The 22,414-nt window shown below is 47.6% G+C and overlaps 1 protein-coding gene across 5 annotated transcripts in view; it reads right to left on the bottom strand.

The window, feature by feature from the left end:
- The window catches only part of Adcy3 (adenylate cyclase 3), a 78,869-nt gene that overhangs the window by 39,364 nt on the left and 17,091 nt on the right, over positions 1-22,414 (bottom strand). The window lies entirely within an intron of this gene.

Here is a 22,414-nt window from a genome sequence, read left to right as displayed (position 1 = left end):
GTGAGAACCGCTGCCCACAAGCCTAGTGCCAGCCTACTAGGTGCTGTGAGAACCGCTGCCCACAAGCCTAGTGCCAGCCTACTAGGTGCTGTGAGTACCTGCTGTCTGCAAGTACCTAGCGCCAGTGCAAGAGCGTGGCTATCGGGAGGCTGCTCCGTGTGCTGCCCTGGGTGACCTGGTGCCCAGGCATGCCTAAAAGGCTGTTGGATTTGCAGACCCAATAGTCTCCTGCTGGAGGGAGCCTTGGATACGGACCTGAATGTTCCCATCGCACATGGCTTCTGGTGTTAGCAGCTGCTCGTTGGCTCTGAGCTATGGCTGGGCCAGGCATTGATTCCCTGTTGGCCTGCGAGCCCACTGGGCTCAGTGGACTTTCTCAGGCAAAGCTGCTTCCTGGTCCAGCTCGAACTAACTTCTCCGGAACCAGCTCCATGGCTCTCTTTCTCTCTTTCGGGTTTTTTTTTTCCCCTCCATTTTATGTATAAGAGTGTTTTGCCTGTATATATGTCTGTGTACTATGTGCATGCCTGGTGTCCAAGGATGCCAGTGGAGGGCATGAGATCCCCTGGAACTGGAGTTATAGATAGTTGTGAGCCACCACGTGGGTACTGGGGATTGAACTCGAGTCTTCAAGAGTAGTCAATGCTTTGAGCTCTTTCTCCAGCCCACTTCCACACCTTCTTGAAGCTGTTCTTTCTTCCCTGCCCTGGTTCCTCAAGTCCTACAGGGAAGGGAGGACAGTTGCCACCAAGAGATGGCAGACGTAGCAGACCCTTCCATCCACCCCCCACAAGATCGATGATGAAAAGCAAGATGGAAAGGAAATTAGGAATTTAGTTTCTGGCCCCACAGGAAGAGATCAGCCCAGCAGCGTACATGGCAGAGTCTGGGGTTAGGGGAATTATGGTGAAGTCAGCACTGGGATTTTAAATGCATGCTTTAGAAGACAGATAAGAGGATGAGTTCTCCTTTTTCTGGGCTCTCTTGGTTGTGCCGCACCCTCTTTGAGCTGTTTTTCATTTATTCAGAGCTGGTCACCAGCAGCCTGAGGACTCACCACCACACCCTACAGAGCGTTCCTGGGCTGGGGCAGGGCACAGGTAGTTGGCAGTGTTGAGTCTACGGGAAGCCCCACCACAGAGTTGCTGAATAATGATGATTTAGGAGGTGGAATGTGTGCCTGGGCTACTCAGAAGTCACTGTAGGTAAATTCTTAAGTTCTTAGTTCACCATCTAAGATCTGTGTTACTCTTGGGCCGAGGCAGCCCCAGCTGTCACTATATGGGATCAATATCTTCAGCAACACCCTGTACTGTCTGCTTCCCTGACGGTCCCTGCCATCTAAGTGGCCAGACTCAGTGGGCTCCATCAGCCTGAGCATCTGAAAAGCTCTGAGGTATGTTCCGTGAACTAAAGCCAATCGTATGAGTGGACTCTGTTGGGTCTCAGAGTCAGTTTAGCAAGATAGCCAAGAATCTCCACCAGCTCAGAGGACAAATGGCCTTGGACTCTGCCCACTCCCAAGCTCACAGAGCCACAAATTGGCAGGACTGGACGGCAAGGCCAGGCTGGCATCCTATGCTTCCTCTGTATAGCAGACACTAGGGCTGAGGGTCTGAGAGACTTGGAAGAAAGACACTGCACATGCAGGTAGCATCCAACTAGGAGCCATTCAGCTAGGTCTCCACTGTGAACCCCAGTGCCCTCAAACAGAGGGCTCCAAGCAGGGAAGGATGCCCTACAACCACAGGTCTGACTCTGGAGAAGGTATTTGCACTTCTTTCCCTGGCTACAACCAGCCTGAACTAGAACTAAAGTTCTGAAATCATCCTGTCCCCCCAACATGGGCAGGCCCCGTCTCCCTGCCTGGCCATCTCATAAGGACAAATGGGAAAAACATGGATACCCTATGGGGTGGTAGCCCAAGAAAACCAAACTCTTACGGGTAACATTTTAACTCAAGGAATGCAGACGCAGGGCTCATGCCTGATGACGTCCTTTGCAGGACTGTGCATCTGTGGTGTGCATGTTTCTAAAATAAAGGTATACTCAGGAGCACCCTGGGCTTATGTCCAACCCTCACTAGCCAGGTGGCCCCTGAAGCGATTTGTTCTGTCCCGATCCGAGGCCTTGATCCTGCCGGGTCTCCATTGGCTTTACTTCTGAAGGCAATCGGAACTGGGGAAGGTTTGGTCCATGGAGTCTGGGAAGGACTACAAAGAGCAGGAGAGGCGGGTGGTTCTCAGACCGTCACACTGTCTCTGACCTCGAGCACCCAGCCAACAGCTGCCCCATCCTTCTCCCAACCAGCATTTGATGCCCACTGGCTCCAAAACACTCTCTGCAGGGAAGTAGGTTCGGAGGCTCTGAGCATGTCAGGAAACTCCCCTCCGTCCGACCCTCATGAATCCACCTCTCTCTAACAATTTTAGCAGGAGGCCAGGTTTGGAGTTTCATGTAAGCCTCTGGTCCTTTTCACTTCCCTCCGTCCAGCTGTTCTACCCCATCGCCATGCCTTCCCTTGCTGGCATAATGGTTACAGGGCCTGAAAGGAGTTTGGCAGCCTCTGACCTAAGTGATAGGGGCTGGGAGGCTCAGCCAAGGTCTCACAAATCCAGCAAGCCAAGGCGGCCAAGTCAAGGGAACCTCGGATAATCCAGGGAAGCAGAAGCTGGCCTTGGGGAAGGAAGGTTCAAGTGCGCACTGGTAGATCCCTGAGGGTAGTAAGGGGCCTTCCAGGACACCAAGGCATGGTCCCTCAGAGGACCCAGGGATTGCACTGAGTGAGGAAGCCAGGGCAGCGCAGGCCTCAGTGTCCTCCATCATGTCACTGGTACATCTATGCTGGACACAGTGACACTTTCTCAGCTTCCTCTCTTTCCCAGTCACTGCTGAGGTGATGAGACATTGTTCTGATTTTGCAGGTGAAAGGATCAAGCCCAAATGACCCAAAAGGCAGTCTATATATCCAGAAAGGAGTTCAGGCTAGACTATGGCCTTTCTGGAGGTTAGATAAAAGCCAGCATTCCTCAGGAACTTGTGAAACTGTTTCCCATCTGCCAGAGGCATTATTTCCCTTAAAAACAGCCAGCAGAAGGGACATATGGCTCCCCATTAACATTTACCAGTGGCACTTGTCAGCATATCAAAGCCCATGCTGGCCACATTTCATCAGCCAGGCTAGCATCCTGGCTCTTCTCACATCCTGGCTCTTCTCATCTCCCCTCCCCTAAACTCTCTCTAGCTCACGGGCTTCCCTCCCCACAGATACCCATCCTTCTTATAACCCAGCTATTCCCATGATTCTCTGCTCTTATTCTCACCATACTCTCTACCTGTTGCTATCCACTTATGCTCTCTTCTTGTGACCTCTCCCTCCCCTCACTCTGTGTGTGTGTGTGTGTGTGTGTGTGTGTGTGTGTGTGTGCACATATGCATGCATTCTAGTTCCTTATATTTTGGGTTGTGAACCCAGCCTTTAATGGCTGAGCCATCTCTCCAGCACACGTGTTCTATTCTCTGTCTCTTGCTTTCTCTACTGTTCTTTCCTGTTGCTCTCCCATTTCCCTAGCCCTGGCTGTGTTCAGTCTGCTTCTTTCTCTCCCTGCTTCCTCTCATGTCTGCAATAAAAACCATGACCGTCTCTTGGAGTGGTCATGCCAACAGTTTCTTTATCACGCCCCCTTGCACACAGAAAGCAGTACAACAAAGCAATGTCCTGCAGGGCGTGGTGGCTGTGCACACCTTTAATCCCAGCACTTGGGAGGCAGAGGCAGGCGGATTTCTGAGTTCGAGGCCAACCTGGTCTACAGAGTGAGTTCCAGGACAGCCAGGGCTACACAGAGAAACCCTGTCTCAAAAAACCAAACCAAAACAATGTCCCCCAAACCAAAACACTATCCCCTCCCACGCTCAAGGCTTACTCTGGGTTTCAAACTACCCTGAAGCACTCAAACTTACTTACATGTACAACCCCATCTTTCCCTGTAAAGGACACTGGGCTTGTTTTTAACGAAAACTGTCACAAAGATATCAACCTTAAAGCACTGGCTGTTGGCTCCAAAGGAAACTCCAGTTTCCCCAGTCCCAAGGGGCAGTGCATATGTCCAGAAGCGAGGTTTCTGCTGCTCAGCTCACGCTGGACTACGGGATTGCTCAAAGCCTACAGCCAGCATTTCACAGAACCATGTGAGATGGGCTTCTGCCCACCAGAAAGGGCTACTTCCCTTGGCATGTTCCTGTAGGTGCACACCAAAGCCCAGGCTGGCCTCCAGGCCCTTTCCATCCCTAGGCACACTGGCTATGCATTTCATAGTCCACTGCAGCCTCCTGGCCCTCCTCCCCTCCTCCACCCCTCCTCCACGGTGCCAGCTCCCAGGCTGCTGTAGCTCACAGGACTCTGCCCTCCTGGTACCTTCCATTCTCTGTATAACAGCGAGGCTCTCCCCTGACCCGCTCTGTGCTTTTTCTTGTTCTTAGCTCACTTTCCTCAAAGATATCCCTGACAATGCCCCACTCTGCTTCTTTTTCTATCTGCTCTGGACTCTTCTAGATGCTTCTGGATATTCTTCTTATCCACAATATCCCACCTACCCAAATCTCAGAGCAGCCATCTTGGTAATTCCTTTACTGTGCTACATACATTTTTAAACCCAAACAAAAATATATATCTGTAGATTTCCCATTGTCTCCAAATGCAGCAGGAGTCATTTTCTTCTACAATGTGAGACATGGAGGTTTCCTCTTTCATATTTACAGTGTAAGAGTGTCACATTAGGAGAGATAGATGTGCCCTCAAATGTGCTTGGGGAAAGTAACTTTCACTTTGGCGGTGAACCTGCCCTCTGCTGGCCAGAAGGACAGGTGACGGTCATGTGTCCCTGTCCCCTAGGGAACACTGTCAGGTGGGAGAAAGCCAGGCAGGTATGGCCTTGAGCAAGAACATGATTGAGAAGCAGGCCCTGTTCTGAAGATCTCTGTCAGCACTGCTCTTGTACTTTGAGAGGCTTTGGGAGAGGAGGTGAAACCTTGGAGGGGTACAACCTTTGGGAAGGGGCATGCAGCCTTTGGGGAAAACTTGAACCCCAGTGAGGATCCAAAATAGATTGGGTAACTATGACAAATGGCTTTTTCAGAAAGACCTTGGGAGTCACGGGTCTGGGCGTTTCCTTCTCAGAATTCCCTCTCCTCCCTCTACAGCAGCTTGCTTGCATCCTTCACCTTCTTAGCCTCCACCTCACTTGAGCCACACCCCATCTACCTGCTCAGCCCTGCTCAGGCCTTCCATCTGCTCCGCAGAACCTTCTGCAGAGTTGGAAGGCACCCCTGCCTTCCCTATAGCAGGTACAAATGTCCTGTTCCTTGCTGTGTCCCCAAGGCCCAGTCTGGCCCCATCCCCCACCAGGTAATCTGTAAGTTGTTGAATAGGACAGACCCATGATGGTGAGATCATGATGAGATTTACCACACAGCCAGCAAGCAGCACTGAAATGGTCACCAACTTGCCACCCCAGATACAGCTTCTGCCATGTGAGCCTCACTAACATTCCAGGCTTCCCCAACCCTTATCCCGACAACAGAGAGGAAGGAAGCTAAGACTGCAGAGCAGGTGGGTGGCAAGCCACCCGGACACCAGGCAGAGAACATGTACACAGACACAGACCACCATCTACACGCTATGCATGCACAACTTCCACCAGGGAGGTGGTGATGACATCCTCACGAAGGCGGGGATAGAAGAGAAAGATGTGGGCCAGACACTATGGCACAGTCCTGTAATCCCAGCACTTGAGAGGCTGAGGCAGGAGGATAGACAGTTTGAAGCCAGCTTGAGCTACAGAACAATTCCTAAGGACAGAGAGATAGAGAGATGGGGAAGAGAGGAGGAAGGGGAGGGAAGGGGAGGGAGGGGAGGAGGGGAGGGGGAGGGGGGAGGGGAAAGAGAGAGAGAGAGATAGAGACAGAGAGAGAGAGACAGAGACAGAGAGAGGAGATAGAATACAGAGGAACCTGGTGTTCCCACACAATAAAGCCTCGAGCCTTCTCTGTGAGGTCAGAGAGATGAGATGGTGCCCCACTGAGGCAGCTACATAGGCAGGAGTGCTGGCACCAGGCCTCTTCCTGCTTGGTGTAGTTCTGGTGCAGCAGCACACGGAGTCTATCACATCTCACATGGCCATCTGAGGAAGTTCTCCTAAATTCAAATGGTTTTCTTAATTCTAAAACTAGTCTATGGAAATTTATTATTTTTTTAATTTATTTATTTTTATTTGATGTGCACTGGTGGTTTTTGCCTACACGATATGTCTGTGTGAATGTGTTGGAACCCCTGGACTGGAGTTACAAGTTTCGAGCTTCTATGTGCATGTGGGAATTAAACCCAGGTCCTCTGGAAGAGCAGCCATTGCTCTTAACCACTGAACCATCTCTCCAGCCCAAATTTCTTCTTAAAACAAACAAACAAACAAATAAATAAAATCATTTGAAAAGCAACGAATAGCCCGTAGTGGGTGCACAGCACAGCCTACAGTCCTTGCATTTTGGAGACAGAGGCAGACGATCTGGATGGAGTTCAACATCATCCTTGGCTACATAAGAGAGTTCAAGGCCAGCCTGCGCTATATGAGATTCTATCTCAGAAAGAAAGAAAGAAAGAGAGAGAGAGAGAGAGAGAGAGAGAGAGAGAGANAGAGAGAAAGGAAGGAAGGAAGGAAGGAAGGAAGGAAGGAAGGAAGGAAGGAAGGAAGAAAGAAAGAAAGAAAGAAAGAAAGAAAGAAAGAGAGAGAGAAAGAAAGAGAGAAAGAAGAAGAAAGAAGAGAAAGAGAAAGAGAAGAGAAAGAGAAGAAAAGAGAAGAGAAGAGAAGAGAAGAGAAGAGAAGAGAAGAGAAGAGAAGAGAAGAGAAGAGAAGAGAAGAGAAGAGAAACGTAAGAGGCCATCAAGTCAACTTAGTAGGTAAAGGTGCTTGCTCTGCACACATATACACATATATACACACACATACACACAAATCAACAAAGAAATATCTTTTAAATTAACCCCAAATATAAAACAATGAATACATAAACAAGTCTTCCAAGTGGGCAAGGGCACAGAGCAGCACTTCCTCCAGCCCATGCAGCCTGAGAAAGTGTTCACCGCAGGCAGGCATTCTAATAGCCCCTGGGGAAACAGGAGCTCTAAGAGGGCTTTAAAATAGAAGCTGCCCCCTGGAGGTGGTCTGCTGGTTCTCTTGCCTAAAGCCAGTCTTGTCTTATAGCTCACTGCAGCCTGAAGATTCCAGAGCACTCTGGTACCAGGGTTGGTACGGGTCACCCTGGAGACTGATAATGTTCTGTTGCTGGGGTTAGGCAGCTCAGGAGCCTCTCTTCATTAAAACATACTTGGATGTTTTGGAAAAAAAGTCTCTAAGCAGCTGCAGGACATAAGGGAGTAAAGGAAATGGTACCTTACAAGGCAGCCAGTCTCCTCTAACCCAAGACAGTGTGCCCAGAGCCTATGGCTATGCTATGCGCCAGAGAGGAGCTCCCAGCTCTGTAGAAGGAAGCGTGCGTCAGACCTCTGGAGACACCCACAGTGGCTTCCATCAGCCAGGTTCTCCTCTTCCTAGAGGCCTTGCCTACCACACCAAGTGGCACAATCCCCTTCCCTCCCTTCCCTCCCTTCCCTCCCTCCCTCTCTCCCTCCCTCCCTCCGTTCTATTTTTGTATTATGCTTGTTTGTTTTTTCCAGACAGGGTCTTATGTAACTCTGGCCATCTTGGAACTCACTATGTAGACCAGGTTGGCCTCAAACTCACAGAGATCCCCTCCCTGACTGCCTCCCAGTGGCTGGGATTGAAAGCTCTACCACTGCTCCTTGCTTGTTTCATCCTTTCTCCCTTACTCATTTGTCTGTCTACTAAGCCAGCTCCTTGAGGGTGGGGTGCTTTGGTGGTTAATCTGATTTTCCCCTAGCACGCAGAATAACTGATAAGTTGTTGCTGGAAAGATGGCTCAGTGGTTAAGAGCACTGACTGCTCTTCTGAAGGTCCTAAGTTCAAATCCCAGCAACCACATGGTGGCTCACAACCATCCATAATGAGATCTGATGCCCTCTTCTGGTGTGTCTGAAAACAGCTACAGTGTACTTACATATAATAAATAAATAAATCTTTAAAACAAAACAAAACAGCCGGGTGTGGTGGCGCACGCCTTTAGCCCCAGCACTTGGGAGGCAGAGGCAGGTGGATTTCTGAGTTCGAGGCCAGCCTGGTCTACAAAGTTCCAGGACAGCCAGGGCTATACAGAGAAACCCTGTCTTGAAAAAACAAACAAACAAACAAAGCTGGTAAGCTGTCCAGGGCTACTGACAATGAGTGGTGACAGGGGATCATCAGCCTTGGCCTTGAGCTGGTAGGCTACAAAGGCTGGAGCAATAAATTTCACCTGCCTGACATTTGGTTCCTAATCCTCACCAGGATCTTGAAGACCAATCTAATAAGTTTCAAGCTGGACATGATGGTACACGCCTCTAGACCTAGCACTTGGGAGGTAGAGGCAGGGGATCATTGGGTTCAAGGCCAGCCTGGTCTACAGAGGGAGTTCCTGAACAGTCAGGGCTATACAGAGAAACCCTGTCTCTAAATTAATTAATTAAGCAATAAAAATAACATAAAAGGTTTCAGAGAGATAATCTCAACACCATCTCCCATAGTGCTCAGCATAAAATACATTCCTACGGCATTTCCCTCTTTGCTTCCAGAAAGGAGATAGTGGTTACACAGATCTAATAATGAGAAAGGAATACTGGAGAGCTTCCACGTGCCTCAGCTCCTTTCTTATACAAGCCCCAACACCATGGGGAAAAAGCAGAGCATGCCATGCTCACTTGGTAGAAGAACTGACTTGAAACCAGAGAGACAGCCTTTCTGAAACCATGGTGTCTTAGCCATGTTGAAAGTGGAACCTGGTCTTCTTCCTGGAGCCCAGGTCTCTTCCCTATATTCCAGTATCCTCTGCTAACTAAAATGAGGGGGTCTCCCAGACTGGGTGAGGGCTAGAGTTCCCCAGGAGCTCAGGACAGGCATCCGGAGGAGGCATAAAGTCTGTAGACAGAGATGTGACTATGTGTGACCTCTAGATTGCAGTGCCAAGAGTATTCTGGGGTCTTCTTTAAGTACAGCCATCCTGAATACAATACAGGGCTCGTGTGCTTGCCTTCCCCATCTGGGTACTTCTTAAGTTTCTGCCAAAGGGACTTCCAGAAGCTTCCTGTATTATGATCTTATGTATGCCTCTAGAGAAAGATACTTAGTGTCTTTTCAAAAACTAAAAGGGCTTCTAGATGATGCAGCCATCCAACTTGACATTTGTACAAGCTTCCTGGTGGCCTGCTGCTGTACTGCCAGAGCTCCCATGGGTATACTGTGAGGCTCTGATGTGATGACTTCCCCCCAGAGACTCAAACATGGAGGCCATGACCTTTAGGCTCTTCTGTCTTTGACCTGGCTGGTCCCTCAGGTTCTCTTACTGTAGCCACAATAGGCTCTGTCTAGCCTCCTAAAAGATAAACAAACAACTCCAGGACTCTGTAGCACTAACGGAAACCCCATTTGCGCCAGCCCTCCTGCCTATAAGGGGCTACACTGGATAAGTCTGTGAGTTTGGCTTTGTCAAGAACTAGCACACTTCTTTGCCCTGCATGGAATGAACTTGTTGGTATTATAGCAAGACAAAGACCAGCTTTAACATGCTTCCCTGTTCCCCAAAACAGGATTCATCCACTTGTTCATTCATGCTCAGAGAATACTAGAGATACTTGCAGAGTATCAATATTTGTAGTTTGATAACTACACTCACAAAGAAGGCCCCAGTCCCAGTAAGCAAGCCCGAGAAGGCTCCTTGCTCTCCTGCAGCTATGAAGCACTGGGGTTGAGCTTCTTTTGCTAACCCAGGGGTTGGTCATTCAATATGGACTAAGTTTTAGGGTAATTAATGAGTTCCTAAAACTAGGGAGAACGTTGCCATTTTGTAGCGCACAAGTCTCCTTCTCAAATGTCTACTCCCCCAGATGACTAAGAAGCACAAAGCCAATCAAAAACTGCCCTTGCTGTTGTTGCTTCAGCAAAGAAATGGAGACGGCTGGCCACAGCACTTTTTTTATTGATAGAACCTCATTATTTTAGTCACCTTGGTCTCTATCTCCAAGCCAAATAATTCCAATCCCACTTGCAGAGTCTATTTTAAAATGTTTTAATCATGTTTGGCTTCAGGCCTTTCTTTTTTAAAGTGGTCAATTTAAACCTATTGAGCTTTCCCAGTGGGTGGCAGGCCTCATGCAGGGTCCTAGAGATGAAAGGCCTGGGGGGGGTGGGGCTTGAATATCCTGAGGATAAAGATGCTGCAGTAACTAGGAGCCAGGGGTTGATTGTGGGGAGAGTAACAGTAAGTCAGCAAGGGGCCAGGGAGGAGAAGCTGTGGCTAGGCACACAAACTGTGTGCTTCACACACGGGGAAACACGTCACCTGTGCGATGAATCTTCATGGATGGATTCTGGGGTATAAGAAATCCTGTCCGATTCCTACCTGATTGCCAATAACGAATGAAAGAAAGGCAAAAGAGTAAAGCACGTAGAAGGTAATGTGAGGGTGAGGGCTCCTCACCTCACTGTCCAGCTGTGGTTCTAAGCCATGGGCTCTCAACCTGTGGGCCAAGACCCTTTGGGGGTAACATATTCATAACAGTCGCAAAATTACAGTTATGAAGTAGTAACAAAATAATTTTGTGCTTGGAGGTCACCACAATGTGAGGAACTGCATTAAAGGGTCACATGCCACATTAGAAAGGTTGAGAACTGCTGCTCTAAGCAATGCCAGCTGTATTTCCTTTTTTTTTTTTTAGATTATCTCATGAGGTTTTATTCTTTTTGTTGTTGTTGTTGTTGTTTTAAAGTTAAGATTTTATTTATTTATTTACTTATTTATTTTTTTATTAGATATTTTCTTTATATACATTTCAAATGCTATCCCGAAAGTTCCCTATACCCTCCCTCCACCCTGCTCCCCTACCCACCCACTCCCACTTCTTGGCCCTGGTGTTCCCCTGTACTGGGGCATATAAAGTTTGCAAGACCAAGGGGCCTCTCTTCCCAGTGATGGCCGACTAGGCCATCTTCTGCTACATATGCAACTAGAGACACGAGCTCTGAGGGTACTGGTTAGTTCATTTTGTTGTTCCACCTATAGGGTTGCATTTCTAACACAAATCTCCCTTACATTCTAGAACTGAATGGGAAGGAACCTGGAAACTATGTCCCAGGGGCTGGAGGGACAAGCAGCTGAGAAAGTGCTTGCCAATAAAGCCAATAAATAATAAATAAATAATAAATAAAGCCCGAGGGCCTTAGTTCAATCCCTAGAACCCAAGTCAAAATGCCAGGCATGGTGACGCCGCTTATCCTAGTGCTGGGAAAAAGACCAGTGGACCCTGGAGCTTGCTGGCCGAACGTAGTCTAGAAACAAAAGGAAATGTCTGAACTCCAGAAATAACCATCGTCAGATGAACGTGGCATGGCAAAATTTGGAGGAAGTCAGTCCATGACTCCACAGGCCCAGAGGCCCACTTCCTTTGTATCTGAATCCTTGGGGGGGGGGGGACCTCTGGGAATCTGAAGTGCCCACCTCGGGTCTTGGTGGTGACACATTCTGCCCACTCGGCCGCACAGGGCAGGAACATCCACTCTCCTGACCAAGCTTTCCTCCTTGGGACTTGATTCATTCCCAGTCCCTCCACTAGGGCTGGGCAGCCCCTCCCCCACAGCCTCTCACAGTGCTCCTGGAGGCATCCAGACTTATGTTTTCCAGTTTACCACTTCTGACTCAATCCCAAGTTCCTATTTTTCTTTTCCTTTTCTCTCCTTTGGCCTTTTGACTCTGACCCTCATGCAACCCAGCCTGGCTTCAAACGCACTATGCAGGTTACCCTTCCGACGTCTCCAGTCTCTGCCTCCTGAGGGTCACAATCACAGGTGTGCACCGCCACACTGGCTCCTGTGTGAGCCTGGAAAGGGACCCCAGAGCCTTCTACATACAAGGCCAGTGCTGTACCAACTGCTGTTTTTCTAGGACAGTTTCTGGGGCACACATATCCCCGCCCAAAGGGTCCTCGTTAAGAGTATGGATCCCAGAGCCAATCGTGGTGGCACATACCTGGAACCCCTAGCACTGGAGAGTCGAGTCGGCAGGATTTCAAGTTCAAGGCCAGGTTACATGAGGACAGCCTGTCACAAAAATTCAAGGAAACAAAAAGAAGGATTCCCCTCATACCTGCATTATTGCCTCCCCTGGTGACTGCTGTCCCTGTGCCACCACAACAAGGTAGAGAATAATACACCCTACAACAAAGCAAAGGCCATCCCACCTTCCTGGTACTTTAAAAAAAAGCCCTGGAATGGATGCTCCAGGCTGTCCCATGTCCATTCATTAGCTGTCATTTGTTAACAATGACATGATTGGTCCCAGTCTCACCTTAAGATTCCTCCTCCCGCCATTTCTTCTCTACCCTGCTTCGAAGCTCTCCAGTCAGATATTCTATTCGTTCGTGCTGTCTCCTGCACGTACTTCAGTTCCCAGTTTTAAATTCAGATGTTGTCATCTTCTCCTTGCTTGATCACAGACCCGTCTTCTCAACGTGTCATCTTAGTCACACGACAAATATACATGTCATCTGTCTTACCCCCATTCTTCAGCCAGCACTGTCTTGAGCCAGGACCACCTGCATGTATCCCCCTTGCCCTTCCTCAGCAGATCCCAGCTTAGCTACATCTTAGCACCATGTGGGGCACTATGGGCTGGCAACATCCCAAAACAGTGAGATCCAAAGTCCAGACATTATATTGTTAAAAAGCCACCCAGAAACTCAAAGGTGCATCCAGGGGTAGAAAACTACTTAAAACCAAAGTGAATACCCAAGAGTTCAAGGCCAGTGTCTTCATCCAGGGTCAATTTGAGGTCCCATTTTTATCAACCAAGAAATGAAAACTATTCTTCTGACTGACTAGGAAAGGTATTCAACACAACCAAGCCTCAGGCAACCCTTGTTGACCATCGTTAATTGGTACAGCTTGCATCCCTGCTTCACTGGGGCTGCGCAAAGTACTTGCAGTGACTGGGCCATTCATAGCCCCTGGTATTCCCAGGTCAGTGTCTTCGGGTCTCCTTGTTACTCCTCCAGTCAACATGTACCCCAAACCTTTCTCTCCCATAAGGCTTGGAAAACTCAGGTCTCTCTGGCTCCTCTCTGGTCCTGGTGATCCACCCCAATTTCATATTAACCTTCCAAATTTGCCATTTTCCAAGTACCACCTGTGGCGGTTTGAATAGGAATGGCTCCCATAGGCACACATATTTGAATACTTAGTCATTGAGAAATGGCAATACATGAGAAGGCTTAGGAGGTGGGGCCTTTGGAGGAGGTGTGGCCTTGGAAGAAATGTGTCACTTGGGGAGGGGGTAAGTTTTGAGGTTTCAAAAACCCCATCCACACTCAGTATCTTCTCTCTTCCAGCTGACTGCAGATCCAGATGTAGAACTCTCAGCTACCTCTCCAGTACCACATCTGCCTGTGTGCCACCATGCTCCCCACCATGATGATAATGGACTAAACCTCTGAAATGCCCTAATGAAATGCTTTCTTTTGTAAGACTTGCTGTGGTCATGACGTCTCTTCACATAAGACACCACCTCCAGCCAAAGCACCGCAGTCAGCCCACTGTCCAAAAGTTCTCAGTCTTAGTTCTGGCCTGCAAGGTCTACAGACTTTGGGCTTTATGGTTTTTCCCTAGACATCTTCTTACTTCCTCCACAAAGACTGTCTGCCTGAGCCAAGCTATTGCCTCATGTGCCCTGTTCCCTGCCAAGACCCTTGATCTCTAAGTGTTAACATCTATATTCAAGATCTCTCAAACTTTTCCACCACAGTCTCTGGGGAGGTAACCTTTCATCTCACTTCGTAATATACTTGGAGGCTGCATTCTGCTCCATAAAACCCACAGTTGTATCACTAGTTGAAGTGTTTGTCTTCTAGTTGAATGGGTGTCTGTCCTTGACAGATTCCCCTCACTTTCCCTCACTAAGCAGGGGAAATCTACAAGGTCCTCACTGACTTCCCAGTGCTAGGCAAACATCTGACACACCACTTGGGACAATACAGGGAGGCAGGAGGAGAAGAGGGAAGGGTGTGCTGGCCCCTTGGTTATAAGACAACTTAGATCTCAAGAAATTCTTGTTTCCAAAGTCAGCCATTTACACAAAATCCACCATTCCCTCAGGCACTTAAGACAGTTCCTACTTAACTGTGGCAAAAGAACCTGTGGCTCCCCTATTATGCCTATTAGCATTAATATGCCTATTAGCATACCAAGATCTTAGGCTCCCTCAGTCCCTACTACAGTGTCATCCTGGTGCTCAGGCATACACACACACACACACACACACACACACACACACACACACACCACCTACCCTAAACCTCTCCAGCCATGAGCTCTGCTCTCCTCCCAGCCCCCAGGTTTCTCTTTTCTCCTATATAACCTCAACCATTTTGCCTATGCACTCTCTTGGTCCCTGGTTCCTCTACTGACCTCTTGGTCTATGGCTCCTCTGCAGTTCCTCTCTTAGCCACCGCCCCTTCTCTTCTCTCTCTCTCTCTCTCTGTCATCATTTTTCACTCAGCAAACAAAACCACTTCTCACCCCAATATGAGACATGCTTCTCTGAAATACAGCTCCCCAGGCTGGCCACAGCTCACCCCTTCCCTCAGGATGTAGCTAAATGCTACCTATCCACAGAGCTTTCCTGGCCACACCCCCAGCACTAAGCAAGCGCCCTCTCTTTTGACTCTACATTCTGTTATACAGAGATACATGCACAATGAAAATGGCTGGGAGGAAGATAGGTCTAAATCCAGAACTATGTTCATCACACACCTGTGGAAATGAAATGGGCCAAGAGTAGAAACACCACAGGGGCCACCTTGTGCGGAAGATGGGGTATTTCAAGACGGGCTTCCTTTCCTCTCCCTCTGCTCTTCCCCTCTGCCTTGTAATCTTTCTGGAATGAATCTGCAGTCCCCACTGAAATTCCCCACTGACCAACAGCAGCCTGAAGACTTGTCAGGATAGAGACTCCAACTGTGGAAATTTCCTCCTATTGGGAAGACCCTCCACCCTCTCCCCCAACCAGGCAGAATCTCCAGGATTCAGAGCTGAGCACCTTTTCTCAGCAAATTTCTCCCTCCACAGCCTCCACATCTAGCCCATCGGGTATGCCAAAAATGTCACCATTTTCACTGCCCGTACCTCAACTCCTGGCACAGGCTGCAAGGGCCTGACAACGGAGGGGAGCCTGCCATGATGCTCGGACAAAGCCCGGGCACACAATCCACCTGGCCAATCATCTGTCACTTACTGTCACCCAGACACCCATGTCAGCATAGGATTTTCTCTTTTTTTAGAAAGCAGAGCTGATAGAGGTTTAAGAAGAAGTGGAGCTGCTTAAAGTCAAATTTAGGAAAACATAATCTGTTTCCAATTTAAGTATTGCATATTTCCAAATGAGGGTCCCATAATGTGTAGGACTGCATGGAACCCTAGAATTCTGGGAACCGTTTTATCTTTTTTTTTTCTTAAGATTTATTTATTATATCTAAGTACACTATAGCTGTCTTCAGACACACCAGAAGAGGGCGTGAGATCTCATTACAGATGGTTGTAAGCCACCATGTGGTTGCTAGGATTTGAACTCAGGACCTTCAGAAGAGCAGTCAGTGCTCTTAACCACTGAGCCATCTCTCCAGCCCTTATCATTTCTTTTTTTGTTTGTTTGTTTTGTTTTTTTTTCGAGACAGGGTTTCTCTGTGTAGCCCTGGCTGTCCTAGAACTCACTTTGTAGACCAGGCTGGCCTCGAACTCAGAAATCCACCTGCCTCTGCCTCCTGAGTGCTGGGATTAAAGGCGTGCGCCACTACGCCCGGCATTTCTTAATACCATATAGTTCCATAGCTGAAGAGGAAGTGAGTATGACATAAGAGACTTCCATGGATCACAACAGGCTGATGGTCCCTTCGCTATGCAAATTAATAAAATTCAAAAGATGACTGATAGTTGGTAGACAGACAGACAGACCCAACCTAATCAGTGGTGGTCCAAATACTGACTGAGAGATCTGGGCTACTTAAACCATGCAGATCCAAACTCAGAAATAAAATCACACACTCAAAACTGACTACAGTTAGAAACCCTGGAATTAGCTGGGCGTGGTGGCGCACGCCTTTAATCCCAGCACTCGGGAGGCAGAGGCAGGCGGATTTCTGAGTTTGAGGCCAGCCTGGTCTACAAAGTGAGTTCTAGGACAGCCAGGGCTACACAGATAAACCCTGTCTCGAAAAACAAAAAAACAAACAAACAAAAAGAAACCCTGGAATTGGGGAAAAAACTAAGGAAGTCCTAAAGATTTCTTCTGTGAAGATAAGTCAACATCCAGGTGTAATTCTACCTATCTGAAGGGCCTTTGCTAGGGATTATTTTCATAGGAGTAATATAAAATAAATTGTTATTAATAATTTTTAAAAGGTTGCAGTGTGATAGCTCAGTGGGTAAAGGAACTTGTTACCGGGCCTCATACCTGAGTTTGATCCCTGGAATCCACGTGGTGGAAAGGAAGACCTGATTCTTGCCCACCCTCTGACCTCTACGCATGTACTATGGTGCACAGAACCACACATATGTTAAAAAAATATTAAGAGATGACTCAATGGCTAAAAGCATACACTGCTCTTGCAGAGGACTCAAGTTTGGATCCCAGCATCCACCCTGGGCAGCTTGCAACCATATACAACTCCAACTTCAGGAAGATCCAATGCCTCTGGCTGACAAGGGACTTACTATAGAATTCTTACACACATTCTGCCAACTATAGCTTTTAAGTATTTCATAGTTTGGGATGTTACTTTAAGTGGATTTTTAAAAATCTCTAATAGATTTTGTTAGCACATAAAAATTTATACTAATCATGTGCCTTTCTTTCTAAATTTTTATTTATGTATTTATTTGCTTATTTATTTATGTGTGTGAGTGTTTTGCCTGTATATATGTCTGTGTGAGGGTGTCAGATCCTCTGGAACTGGGTGGAGTTATAGACAGTTGTGAGCTGCTATGTGGAGGCTGGGAATTGAACTCAGAACCTCTGGAAGAATAGACAAGAGCTCTTAATCACTGAGTCATCTCCCTAGCCCCCTAATCATGTACCTTTAAACTTTATTAAAAAAAAAATTACACACACATGGGGCTAGGGGGCACTTGGGAGGCAACAGATCTCCAAGTTTGAAGCCATCCTGATTTGCAGAGCAAGTTCCAAGACAGCCAGGTCTCTACAGAGAATCCTGTCTCAAAATAATAATAATTATTAATAATAATAATACACCACATATACATACAAAAATTAAATTAATTAAATGAAAGCCTTTGCCTTCTCTTCCATGACTCTTGGACATGCCAGGGTGGGTTTGCTACTTAGTACTATGCTAGGCAAGAATACAAATTTTAGTTGTTAACATAGGTTTAACATCTATCTTTATAATGCACAATGCCAGTTGAGAGCATTTACTCCATGTTTGGAACCATGGAAATGATGCAATAACCCACGTGGATCATATGAACACAGGCTTCATGCTCAGCAGGACTGAGGGGATGCCGCATGGCACTGACGCAGCTCTTACTTCACTCTGATGCAGGCACTTTCTACTAACGCCCTGTACCTCCTGCTCACTGCTGAATGAGGAAGGAAAGAAAGCAAAGACGTGGGATTTGTCCCATCTTCCCATCAACTTCACACCAAGTGGCTGGCTAGCTCAGGGAGGCGCCCAGAGGGGAAAGAGGAAATTCTTTGCCTGCCTGTGTGTGTTTTTGAGAACTCCCCCACCTTCTCTCTGCATTTAGAGAAATCCTGGTATGGTCAGAAGAATGGCCTCTTGCGACCATGCACACCCTGCCTAGCTGCACATGAGGATATTGATTTGGGGGTTTGTTCCACATCTTGCACTATTCCAGACATCATGTGCTCACCAGAATTCACTGTCACTGGGGTAGCTCAAATATTATATGCAAATGAGTGACAAGGACAGGTGTACTTGTGTGTTTCCTTCACAAGTACACATGCTGTGGTATCTCACACCCGTTTTGTCATGAGAAGTGATTTATATAATCGTATTTTTGAATGTTATGGGTCTTTCAAAGATTTATTTTTATTATGTGTATGGGGGTTTTGCCTGCACATATGTCTGTGCACCACCTGTGCAATACTCTTGGAAGCCAGAAAAGAGTGTTGAATCCTCTGGAACTGGAGTTACAGACAGTTGTGAGCCTCCATGTGGGAGCTGGGAGTTGAACCCAGGGCCTCTAGAAGAACAGCCGGTGTTCTTGACCACTGAGCCATCTCTAGCCCTAACTGCATTGCTTTTAAATGTATAAGAAGACGTGATATGGTATGTGCTGGGCTACAGGGCTTTAGTACATACATACCCCAAGAGCATGTCAGAGTCTTTGAAAAGCCTACGCGCTTCAGCTGATAGGGATAAGCTTTTAGGAATGTGCTGTAGGTATAGCTGACTGTTCAGTTTGCTCAAATGCTCCATGTATGTAACAGACAGATACTAATTTCAGTTTGTTCTGTCAGTAACTGAGGAGAACAGAAATCTCCAAACACAATTATGGGCTCACTCATTCTTTTAGTTTCGTCACTTTTTGCTAAACTAGATCAGGCTGTCTTTTTTTTTTTTTTTTTTTTTCTTTCCTGTATGCATGCTTTGTATGAGTGTGGATGTGCAAACAGGAAACAGGGGCTCTCACTGAACCGGAAGCTTGCCATTACAGCTAGCCTGGCTGGCGTGAGCCCGAGGACCTTCTAGTCTCTACCCCACCACGTCGGGGTTACACTCACACTGCCATAGGCAGTTTTGCATGTGAACGTTGAGCCATCTTTTTTCTTTTTTTGAGACAGAGTTCATTGGTTATTTTGTTATTGTTGTTGTTGTTGTTTTAACTAAACCCCTGACAAGAACCAAAAGAGGGAAGGAAGAATTAATTCTAGCCTACAGAATAAGGACACTGCCCACCATGGCCGAGAAGGCGTGGTGGCAGAATTGGCCTCAGAATTATTGGGTTTTTTTGTTTTGTTTTTTGTTTTGTGTTTTGTTTTTGTTTTCCAAGACAGGTATCTTTGTGTAGCCCTGGCTGTCCTGGAACTCGCTCTGTAGACCAGGCTGGCCTCAGACTCAGAGATCTACCCGCCTCTGCCTCCAGAGGGCTGTGAATTAAGGTGTGCACCACCATGCCTGTCCAGAATTTTTTTTTTAATGTTTCTTAGCTGTTTTGTCAGGGAATGGGAGCTGACTGCACACTCTGTCCCTCTGTGGGTGCCAGAGTCCATTTGACATGGCTGAGCTTGTGACCCCCATCTTCACAGTGAAGAGTAGAAGAACATGGGACAGCCTGAGTAACCTGAGGCTAGACCATCTGACTCCAAAGCTTGATCTGCTATCATTACCAGTGCTGTGATCTTGGACAGAGTGGCAATGCCGGAACTTTGACAGTGATAACAGTGTCAAGTCTCAGGGGTTGTGGTGAAGACTGTGTAATGCCAGTGAACAAAGCTCTGGTAAAGCAGAAACCTCACTCAAATGCCAGCATCAGCATCAGCATCAGCATCAGCATCAGCATCAGCACTGCATGGTTAGCTATAACTCCTAACTCCACAGATATATTTCCACTGGAGTGAACTGAACTTCATTTTGTCTGAGTGTATTTGCAGATGGGAGGGACAGGGGTATACCGGCTGTCAAAGGGGATCTTGTGTCTACTGCTGCTGCTGCTGCCACCGCCCCCTGGAGCGGCGGCCTGGAGAAGTGTGAGAACAGGGTCTGTGATACACCACTGGGCTTTCCAGAGGACAGAACCAGAGAAGTGACAGTGTCAGAAGCCAGCCCCAATTCCCAGTCCGATCTACCCAGCTCTTCTACCAGCTAGGGAGCTAATGATTCCCGCAAGGTGCCAGCCCGTGTGGTGGGGCACAGGCCTGGAGCAGGTTCAGGACTCAAAGGGTGGGGATGGTGGGAAACCCAGATATACACTGTGCATGTTGTTAGGCCCTAATCATGACTCCTATGGCTCTTACGGGAGAGCCAATGTGGAGACAGGATTAGGGCTGCAGAGGATAGGAGTGCTGGGGTAGGCAAATCGTGGAGGTACACGGATGGAGGGATGCTGTGGGAGGGGTGCAGGTGGAGGGGTGTGGGGTGGAGGGGTGTGGGTGGAAGGGTGCAGAGGGCAAGTGTGACTGCAAGGACAGGGGAGGATTAGAAGGAATCTGTCCAGGGAGGAGGCAGAGAGAGGTGCTCACATGTGATGGCAGGTGTCTGGGTACCACTACTGGGAGGGGATACACTACACAATACAGTCCTCCCCACTGCAGTGTCCACTGTAGGCCAAAGCTTTAGCCAGGAAGAGCTGCTCTTGGTTGCAGAGTAAACTTTGCTCTTGTTCACTCAGTACTAAAACTGTGTCACCTCCCTGGGGATGCTGAGGTCGTAGCAGGCCAGGATCCTTTCTCCATACTTGGGAGGGAAGGAGGAATTTTGTTGTTATCCTTTATACCCTTGCCTAGGTTAAGGAGTATGTGCATAATCTAGAAGAAAATAAGGATTCCCATTACTAACAGGGGTTCAATGCTAAGAGTAGCTAACTTAAAGGATATTATGGATAGATAGGTAGATAGATAGGTAGGTAGATAGATAGATAGATAGATAGATAGATAGATAGATATAGTATTTTCCAAGATTTCCATGTTTCCATTATACCAAACTGAATCACATAAAATAAGTCTGCACTTTTGACAAATTGAAAGTGATTGGATATAGATAGTTTCATGTAGGTCAACCTAATTATTTGATAGTTAACCAATTATTTAGGGAGTGATTTCACTGTACCAAGACAGAATGCAGACAATAATAAACTTTTCTTTTAAAGGAAAGGTCTCATGTAGTCCAGGCTAGACTCTGACTCACTATATACATGAGGATAACCCTGAACTTCTGCCTCCACCCCCCAGTACTGGGATAACAAGCATAATCTACCACATCTAGCTTATGTGGTGCTGGGAATTGAACCCATGACCTTGTGCATGCTAGGCAAACACTCTTCTAACTGAGCTGCGTCCCCAGCCACAATAAACCTTGAAGAAGTCATAACAGGAGGCAGTGATTCTCAAGTCAACAGGAACACAGCTCTCTATGTTCCCAGCAGCCTGAAGCTTGTGCAACCCTGCATCCAGCAGCACATGAGTTTGGCAGAGGAAAAAGATCCTTAAGCAAACAGAAACATCAATGTCCATCACAAGACATGCAAATGCAATTACATGTTCTAAATTTAACATCGGCCACAGCATTTCTCTAACAGAAGTGGGGATCTGGAAAGCGGATGTGTCAGGCCTCAATTACGCTGACCTTTGCTGTCCCCACAGGAAGATGGGGACAGAGAAGCAACAGGAATGGAGGCTGTGGCGGGCATGGCCCTGGTCTGTCGGCAGACAGCCCCGAGGAGGACGCAGTCTCTGAGAGGTCTCTCCCAGTTTCTCCACCTCATGCAGTAAGTACTACATGCTAGGTAGAAGACAGCCACCCTCAGAAGAGCCAAGCTTCTGCTGGTGGAACCTCTGCACAGATAAGCATCCCTTCACTAAAGCCTGCCTGCCTGCCATCCAGGAGTGGGGGGCACCTTCATCTTAAACCTATCGCTCTAGAATTGACGCTTCTCAGTAGCTGCGTCTGACAGGTAGGACAGACTTTTAGACAAGTGGGAAATGCATGTTAATGAGTAGGTGCTCCCAGGTCTGGTAGGGGCCACACTACAGAAGGTGTAAGCACAAAAACAGCAACACCCAGGGCTCCTGTGATGCAAGGCAGGCTGGGCTGATGAGGAGACCAGTGTGGAGCGAGATGGCTGAATTCAACATGGGGTATAAACAAGAGGCACATACAGGCTACCCACTGTGGCTCATCTAGGACAGGAATGGGAGCCATGAGGGAAGAGAAGAAGGTTCAGTAAGAAGGGGGCAGGAATCCAGGCCACTTCCAGAGTCTAAAGGATTAATCAATAGTCCAGGCAGGTCAGGATGGATGAACCCTGCACAACTTCCTGACCTCACATGCAGGTCCACAGATGCCTCTCTAGAGAGCTGGCTTTTACTTCTGCTCCAGCTCTTGTTTCCTTCAAGTGTGTTTAGCAGCAAGTCCATACGGCCAAGTCTGTTAGGATGTTATATTTTTATAATAAAATAGAACCTAAACAGGCAAAAGATAGCTGCTGTTTCTAAGAAAAGGTCTTTA

Source organism: Mus caroli, chromosome 12, assembly GCF_900094665.2.
Source record: "Mus caroli chromosome 12, CAROLI_EIJ_v1.1, whole genome shotgun sequence".
Classification (NCBI taxonomy): Eukaryota; Metazoa; Chordata; class Mammalia; order Rodentia; family Muridae; genus Mus; species Mus caroli.
This window is presented reverse-complemented; position numbering and strand designations above follow the sequence as displayed.